Consider the following 9,501-nt stretch of genomic DNA (forward strand, 5'->3'; position numbering starts at 1 on the left):
GCCTTGTTATGGGAAAATTCACTCATTCCATACCAAAGCAGTTGAGCATCCAATCAAACAGTATCTATAGTCACTTCCTCCACATCAAGACTGAATGTAACTTACAAAATCTTCAGAACAATTTACTGGAGTCCCTAAGCCTTCCTCTAAGGCCTTCAATTCCAGCACTACTTAGACTGTGAGCCCCATATAAAATAGGATTGCATCAGAACTGATTATTTTCTAGCTACTCCAGTGCATTCCCCTCTCAGGGTCACACCTGGAGAGTTTCCAGTACTCTCCCAGTCTTGGCCACGGGAGGGAGAGTCAAGCAGAGACCTATCCATTCCATTCCTAGTTTGGGAAGTAGGTAGCGAGTGGAAGGCAATCTGCTACAAGTCAAAATTTACCCATGCTGGGCAGCAGCGGCCTGGGAGAGAGTTGAGGACAGAAGCTCAAATTTACTGCATGGAAGGTGGCAGTGGTAAACCACTTCTGGATTTTCACCAAGAAAACTCTAGGGATCCACTACCAGAACAATTGCAGATAGAGACCGGGTCCTTCTGGGAGAGATGTGTCGGTGGTGTCGATATGGGTCGGAAACGACTCGATGGCATAAGACAAGACTCCAGTGCCTAGTGCAGTACTTGGCTTATAAATATCAATCAGTGGTATTTACTGAGCACTCACTGCGTGCAGAGCATCGTATAAAGTGCTTAGGGGAGGATAATACTGAGACGTTGCTTGATATGTTCCCATATTTTAAGCCCTGACAATTGGGTCTCATTATTGCTCCTTAGGTTTTCAGCCTAAGGAGATGCAAGGAAATGTTATGGACAGATAGAGACTCTCTGTAACCCCAATCAAAGCCCAACAGATTTGTGATTAAATGCAAAACGGATTCAGTTCCAAAAGAAAAATGGGTTCAAGTAACAGGATTCAGAAGCTTTTCAACTTTTGACTCTTTTTTTTTTTTTTTAAGGGGAAAGGGGAGAGAGTCTGACAGCAATCACACCTTGTTTACAGGTGTAACTCACTTCTAAGTGATTATCTAAAAGATATAATGGATGCAAAACAATCTAGCTCACTAGCAAGTGAAGGTCACCACTATCTCCAAAACTGCAGTTTACTTGAAGGTTGTTATTCATTTGAGGGAAAAGACATTCTCAGAAGGTCAAAGCCTCTGAATCAATTGGGACTGAGACTCAGAAAAACTTTGAAGCTTTCCTATATTGGTATTTTGGCAACTATCCTGATTTCCTGTTTTGTCAAAAGATTGAACTATCTGCCAACGACTTCTGAAGTTCTCAAAAATGTTCCAAGAAATTGTGTTGGGGGAAAAAAGGCATAAAATGACATTGTGAAATGAGAGCAGTGGATGTGTTGATGAAACAAGTCTCACTGAAAGTAGAATCATCTTCAAACATTTGGGACAGACATATGTAATGAATGAAATAGGAGTGAACATTGCAAACAATTTCCTTTCTTCTGAGTCTAGTACCATTAAATGAGATGTAATATGCAGTTATTTTGGTTAGAACAGCCATTTCCCTTATTCACCCTTATAACTTACAAATGCTGTCCTTTATAATTCTAGTTTTTAGTTTTACACAATTTTATTTTTACTTTTACGCAATTTCAGAGCGACAGTTTTCATGAAGTTGGAAAAACAAAATTATAATGCTCTTTGCTCCTTCCATTCTCAGAATTCACGACTGCTTTAGTAAAGGCTGACTTGGAAGATTAATTATCTTTCAGACACAGTCTGCATAACTAATAAAGGCATCAACAGCAGGTTAAGAATTCAACATCTGCCAATCTATCAGTTTATGCCCAAACACAAGACCCAGCTATGGAGAACATAGATTAGGCATGCTATACGTTAGTGTTGGATTCATTCTGATTGACAGCCATTACTTTTACATATGAATTCACATTTGAATATTCATATAGTAAACAGTTATGTTGAATTTTAAAATATAATTTTCATTGTTTCAAAAGTCTTCCATGTATCACAATTATTTTGTGTTAGAGTGGCAAATGTAGAATTTTTAAGCTTCCTGTCTTTCACTGAATGCATGTATTAAGCTTCTTTCAAGAAATTAAGCACTTTAATATACAGAAGTCTAACTGACTCATGATAGCTGCTGATTAGGATTTTCACAAAAGAGATGCAGTCACATTTATCATAGAAGGACTAAGACTCCATAGAGGAAACTAATAAATAATTGATAATTATGGAACTTGTTAACCACTTACTATGTGCCAGGCACTGCACTAGGCACTGAAAATAGGGGAGACATGATCCAGTGCTCCAAAAAGACATAATTTAAAAGAAAACAATAAATAACTGATCCGAGAGTTTCTAGGCAGTAACGAATGATTGGGATGTCACTTGAGTCCAGAGGAGTGGATGAGAAAAATATGCCAAAGGAACGACTTGCTTTATCATTTCCTGGAGGTTGAGATAGATCCACTGTAACTTTAGAAAAATAGGGCAGATGTGTAGAGGAGGGGCTTTAACCAGAAAAGACTGTAAAGGCTTATGCAGCCCCTTAAATTCACCCCAGGCTATATAGGACTCCCTTCTGCATCACCCTTACAATTGGATTAGCTTCCATTGTTCCACCCTCCCTCAGTCTTTCAGCACTTAGGGACATACCCGTAATTTATTTATAGATTCATTCAATCGTGTTTACTGAGTGATTACTCGTGCAGAACCCTGTAATAAGCTCTTGGGAAAATACAATTCAACAATAGAGAGTGACATTCCCTGACTACAGCAAGCTTTATATATGAATGGCTGTCTTCCCCTCTAGACTGCAAGCTCACTGTGGGCGGTGAACATGTCAGCCAACTCTGTTATACTGTACTCTCCCAAGTGCTCAATACTCTATGTACTCTGCACATAATGTTTGATTAATTATCCCCAGACTCTCTTAAGTGCTCTTGGGACATTCCAAGCAACCTATATTGGTGCTAATCGTCTACACAAAGTTTTCACTGGCACTCTGATCTCATTTCTTCCTACCTTCCCTCAGTCTGTTCTCTCCACTAGCCCTCAGCTTTCCTTTCCATATTTCTTCTTTTTCACTGGTCTTTTCCTTCTCCTTTCATTTGGTTAGGTTCTTTCAGAAGTCAACACAGAAGGGATGGTGAGAAGTCTGCAGTTCCTAAAGATTACATGCCCCTATCCTCTAGGTCTTTAAGGCTAAGGCATTTCACAAGACTTTCCAAAGGAAAGCTAAAACATTATGTCACTTAAGATAATTCAACTAGGCTGCTTTTTAAAGTGCTAAATGATCCTTAGGCATTAAGGAGATAGGGTAGTTTGCCTCATAGGATTGCTATTCACTGCTGAAATCTAGAGGATTGAATTCTCTATGTTTATCAATTTCCACTTTTCTAGAATAATATTCTCAAAACAAAGGAGCAAAATCGAGATTGCAGTTCAAGTAAATCTTGAAAAATATTAAGCATGCTTTTAGTCACTTAATAATTTTCAAATACTAGTATACACAATTTATATCTATGCAACTCATTGGGTCTGCCTAATTCATTATGTCTACATGTTCTACCTTCCTAGTTAAAACTTTAATGGAATTGTAATTTTTTTCTATATTTTTCTTAATTCACACTACACCTAACAGTTTGGTTTGAAAATATTTACAACCAATGCCTTCATAGAGAAATATTTTGTAATATTCTAAGCTTTCTGATGCCAAGAGTTCAATTCACTTCAAGCCATTAGTCATAATACAGGAAAAATCTCAAAGTTGTCAGTCCAATATGAGACAGTAGCCAAAAAAAGCCCTTTGATTGCTAGACATCAAAAAGGGAATAGAAAACAAAAGACAGAATTTTGAGACTATAAAACCATGGCATGGATGTGTCTGGTGCAATTTAGAGCTAGAATCAATATTTAAAAGGGCAATCAAAATGATCAAGGAAATTGATTTGCTTCTTAAGAGGACAAAATAATAGGACCCTTTAGTTGAGGACATTATGGAAATCTACATAATTACTATTTATTGAGTACTTACTGTGTGCATAGCACTGAGAGTAAGTACTTCCTCACTCCCAGGTCCACAGTACATACATACCTGTGAGTTTATTTGAATTCATGTCTACCTCATCCTAGACTCATCCCCATTCCCCACTCTCTCACCCTCTGCTCTTCCCCCTTCCCCTCCCCTCAGCACTGTGCATATTTATATATATATATATTATTTATTACCCTATTTATTTTATTAATGATGCATATATCTCTATGATTCTATTTACCTTGATGATATCTGTGGTAGACTGCTTGTTTTGTTTTGCTATGTTTTGCTTTGCTGTCTCCCCTGTTTAGACTGTGAGCCCATTATTGGGCAGGGATTGTCTCTATCTGTTGCCGAATTGTACACTCCAAGTACTTAGTACAGTGCTCTGCACATAGTAAGTGCTCAATAAATACTAATGAACTGAATAGACTGTAAGCTCATTGTGAGCAGGGAATGTGTCTGTTTATTGTGGCATTGTACTCTCCCAAGCACTTAGTACAGTGTTCTGCACACAGTAAGTGCTCAAATACAAATGAATGAAGCACTTGGGAGAGTACAATAGAGTAGGACATAATCCCTGCCCTCATGGAGTAAAACAAGACTAAAATGAAACTGCAAGTGAGGGAAGCATAAAGGGAATGAACAGGGCAAACCCATGGAATTGTTGGTCTTTTAATCCCTTAACATCAAAATTAGTGCACACTTATCAGGACTTGAAGGGGGTACTAATATTAGCAATGACACATTGAGCACCCACATTCAACGAAGTGCTGAATTAAGCACATGAGAAAGTACAACAGAAGCATCAGAATGATTGTGGCATCTGTTAAGTGCTTGCTAATTGCCAGGGATGGTTACAAGCAAATCAGGTTGGACACGGTCCCTGTCCCACATCGGGCTCACAGTCTCAATCTCCATTTTCAAGATGAGGCAACTGAGGCACAGAGGAAGGGAAATCACTTGCCCAAGGTCAAACAGCAGAGACATGGCAGAGCTGGGATTAGAACCCAAGCCCACGCTCTATCCACTATGTTAGCTATTTCTCAAAAAACTAGCAAGCCAGGCAGGGGCTTAAACCTACCATCTTCTGATCCGTATTCAGATGTCTTATCCATTGCCTCACTGTCCAAACAAAAAAGACTCTCACATAGTGAGTTGTAACATATAATAATTATGATACTTGTTAAATGCTTACTATGTATGCTGAACACCATGCTGCTACTATTAATAATGATAATGATAATGATATTTGTTAAGCACTTATTTTATGTCAAACACTGTTCTTAGTGGTGGAGTAAATACAAGCTAATCAGGTTTTACACAGTCCCTGTCCCACAGTGGGGCCCATAGTCTTAATCCCCATTTTACAGATGAGGTAACCATGGCCCAGAGAAGTGAAGTGACTTGCCCAAAGTCACACAGCATACAAGTGGCAGAGCCAATATTAGAACCCATGTCCTTCTTACTCCCAGGCCTGTGCTATATCTACTAGCCATGCTGCTTCCCTGCATTGGGGAACAGGGTTGGACTTCATCCCTGTCCACATGAAGCTTACTAAGTAAGAGGAAGTCCCTTTTACAGATGAGGAAATTGAAGTATAGAGAAGTTAGTTAACTTGCCCAAGGTCACAGAGATGACAAGTGGTGGACACAGGATTATAACCCAGGTCTTTTGATTCTCTGGCTCATGCTCTTTCCAGTAGGTCACAGAATTGATTGCCTTAGAATATCATCCAAGCTAAAAGTCCAGGAGACTTTTGGATATCTTTCTTGATTATCGGTTTAAAACTGGAAGTACAAAGTAGGAAGGGATGTAGATGGAAAATGAGGATACTAGAGAGTACAACTCTGATCACTAGGACAGATTTCAAGGAAAGCCGTCAAGCGCCCTGTTGCCCTTACGAGAGACAGAATACCGACTGGGTTGGATTGGCTCGTCCAGTTAATCAATCAGTGGTATTTACTGACAACTTACTGTGTGTAAAATGCTGTACTAAGAACTTGGGTGAGTACAATACACCAGAGTTGACAGAAACATTTCATGGCCATAAAGAGTTCACAGTTCATAGGGGGAAACCAACATTAAAATACATAAAAATAAATAGCCCATTTGCAGAACTCTGTACTTAGTCCCTACTGAACACAGAACACTTGACGGAGCACTTTCTATGTATAGAACACTGTGTGGGCAAATATTGTCTGGAGAAAATTACTAGACACCTCCTAGCACTCAATCAATCAGTGGTATCTGCATGCAGGGTATTGACGGTACCAAGTGGTTGGGTAAGCTCAGGAATGGTTTACATTCTTTACTATCTGAGTTAGAAAAACAACCTGAAACTTCAAAGCCTCTAAATTTGAATATCCCTTTTTGATCCAACAACCGTCACCTTATTATCTGAGATCCATACACTTCAGTGGCAGATGTTTCAGAACTTTATATTTCAATATCTTTTGTGACTGAATTTTCCTGCCCCCTGAATCTTCTCTCTTTCGTTTCAGTCTTTTCTTTCCTGATCTTGTGCCTTTCCTTTCATTCAATAGTATAATAGTATTCATTCATGTGTGCACGCAATGTACCGTACTAGGCATTTGGGAGAGTATAATAAAAAAGTAGAGGCATGGTCCCTGCCCTAGAGGAATTTACAATCTGATCAGGGAGATGGACAAATTAAATGCATAAATCCTAAAACACCTTCTTCTGCCAGAACACATGTTTTCTCCATGCATTTCGCTGGCTAGGATGCTGTTAGGGAATATTTCTCTAACAAAAAGGGACTCATTAATAGCACCAAAATGACCATTATTAAACATTTAAATAGATTTTTTTTTCTCACAAAAGAATGAGAGAGAGAGGTCATATATCTAAGTTGGATGAACTTCCCAAACAAAGTGCAGGGATAGGGATAGAGGAAAGGGGTGAAAGTATTTAGAAGCAGATTAGAGACTAAATTTTGCTCAGTCGCAAATCTCCCAAAAAAAAAGGCAGGGTAACCCGTTAATAAAAATAGAAGCCAAAGGAAAAATGGAAATGTAATTTACCGAGCCAGACCAATAGCCCAGAAGTGGTAATCGACACTTGGGAGAACTGTGTGATTAACAGGATCATTTGAGCATCTACCGACAGGATCTTCTGAGCACTTACTGGGTGCTCCCAAGCACTGCGTTAAAACTTTGGGAAAACGTGACAGAAACAGGAAGAATTGTTTTCTGCCTTAGAAAGGCTTACCAACTAATGGAGTAGCCAGGCAGATCAAAATATACTAATTTTGTGTAGTATTTATAAAACATACATACTGAAAAACTTGTTTCTCAAAACAGATATATATATTTATACATACACATATATGTGTAGATACACACAGATGGCAGCTTGTAGGCTGGTGCAAGTTAAATTGAGCAAGATTGCTGGATATATAGAATTAATTTCATGAGGTTTTTGAAGTTCAGGAGAACTGTGTGTGGTTTGGGAGATTTAATGTGGAAGACTGAAGCAAGGAGAAGGCTGGACAAAAGGTGAGAGGTGGGAGAGTCAAGAATGAGGCGTGGTAAGAAAAGTTCAGAAGGGCAAAGATTTGGGACTGGAAAGTGCAGAGAATGGGCACAATAATAATATATATGTTAAGCACCTACTCTATACTAGGTACTGGGTAAAGGATAAATTAAGTCCCATAGGATTCGTAGAGTAAATAGGAGTGAGGACTGGTATTGAATCCCCGTTTTGCAGATGAGGGAACTGAAAGCAAGATCACAGATCAGGTGAATGGCAAAGTTGGAATTAGAACACAGAGCCTCTGACTCCCAGGCCCGCGCTCTTTCCGCCGTGCCACTCTGCTTCCCAAGTGGGAGCCAACTGACTGACAGCTGTGAGGAAAATGGCCAAGAAACTCTGCCTAATGTGAGGGAGGTGGGTAGTTATTGGAGGAGATTTTTGAGGAGAGGAAGAACCTAAGCCAAATGATATTTTAGGAAGATAATCCAGGCAGCAGAGTGAAGTATAGACTGAAGGCTGGCAGACTAATGAGGAGACGGAAACAATAGTCTAATCATGAGCAATTGAGCTAGCGTGGTGACCATTTTGGATGAGACAGGAATAATAATGGCATTTGTTTAGTGCTTACTATGTGCCAAGAACTGTTCTAAGTGCTGGGGAGGATACAAGGTAATCGGGTTGTCCTACTTGGGGCTCACAGTCTTAATCCCCATTTTCCAGATGAGGTAACTGAGGTACAGAGAAGTTAAGTGACTTGCCCAAAGTCACACAGCTAACAAGTGGCGGAGCCAGGTTTAGAACCCATGACCTCTGACTCCCAAGCCCGTGTCTTTCCACTGAGCCACGCTGCTTCTCTAGGGATAGATCTAGGGAAATATTTTGGAGGAAAACTAGAGCATATAAACAAAGATGACCCCAAGGATGTGGACTTCATGGACAGAGCTCTGTATATTTTAGATACTGCATTACAAACAAAAGATAGAGCCCTTACTCTCATAGACTAGCCTACAATCAAATGGGGAAAGTAGGCAGACTCAAATTATTACAAATAACAGTAGCGAAAAAAGAAAAAAAATTCAAACTACTACTAGCAATGGGAGCATGGAAAGATAATGGTTTCCTTCTGTGAAAGTCAACCTAATATTTAGAAAAATAGCCTCTCACATCACTTATTTTTTTCCTCCAATTTTCTTGCCCTTCATCCAAACCCCTTTTGAATCCCATCAAACATAGCCTGAATAACTTCATATATTTATTTAACTATCTACTAGGTGAAGTAGTTCCCTGTTCTAGTTTTAAATCTCCTACTTCCAACTTCAACGGGGGCCTCTTTCCTCTGGCACTGTGGGATTTGGAGAACAACTCTGTATTCCTCTGGTCAGCACTTTATGTGATTTTGTAGACATAAATCATATTTAGTTATATTTAACATTATGAGAGACTACTGAAAATGCACTAACTGAAACAACAGATGAATAAAAGAACCCAAGGAATCATTTAACATCTCTCCCCCCTTTGTGGATCACTACAAAATATAACCATTGACTTCATTATACTACAAAAGGAAGAGACATGAAAAGAGAAGGATATGGAGAAGCAAAAAAATGAAAAACAAAAAGTGGTAGAAGTCATGGTAAATAGGTGTGAACCTGGAAAAATCTTAACTTTAGAATAGCAGATTAAATGACCAGTTACCAGGAAATACTCCTATGCTATTGGAATAAACTTAGCAGATAAACAAACCCAACCACTGGATTATTTGTGCCAAATATTTTAGGTAATGAAGAAATGCAGAACATATAAACCTTAATTTTTTGGTTGCCAGAGAAAACCACTGCTTAATACACCTTCCTGCAGAGGCTCACTTCTTCTTCCAAGAAGAAACAAAAAGATTTCCCATCCTGATCTAAAGTTGTGGCAACAAAATTGTACTCAACCACATGTACTGAATGTTATGCGGGTGTTTAGAAATTGGCCGCCTATG

At 39.1% G+C, this 9,501-nt stretch overlaps 1 non-coding gene across 1 annotated transcript; it reads left to right on the forward strand.

The window, feature by feature from the left end:
* Positions 1 to 241: 241 nt before the first annotated feature.
* Positions 242 to 379, forward strand: LOC114815855. The gene has a single exon (XR_003763656.1). It is a non-coding gene; the product is annotated as a small nucleolar RNA SNORA7 (small nucleolar RNA).
* Positions 380 to 9,501: the final 9,122 nt, after the last annotated feature.

Source organism: Ornithorhynchus anatinus, chromosome 12, assembly GCF_004115215.2.
Source record: "Ornithorhynchus anatinus isolate Pmale09 chromosome 12, mOrnAna1.pri.v4, whole genome shotgun sequence".
Taxonomy (NCBI): domain Eukaryota; kingdom Metazoa; phylum Chordata; class Mammalia; order Monotremata; family Ornithorhynchidae; genus Ornithorhynchus; species Ornithorhynchus anatinus.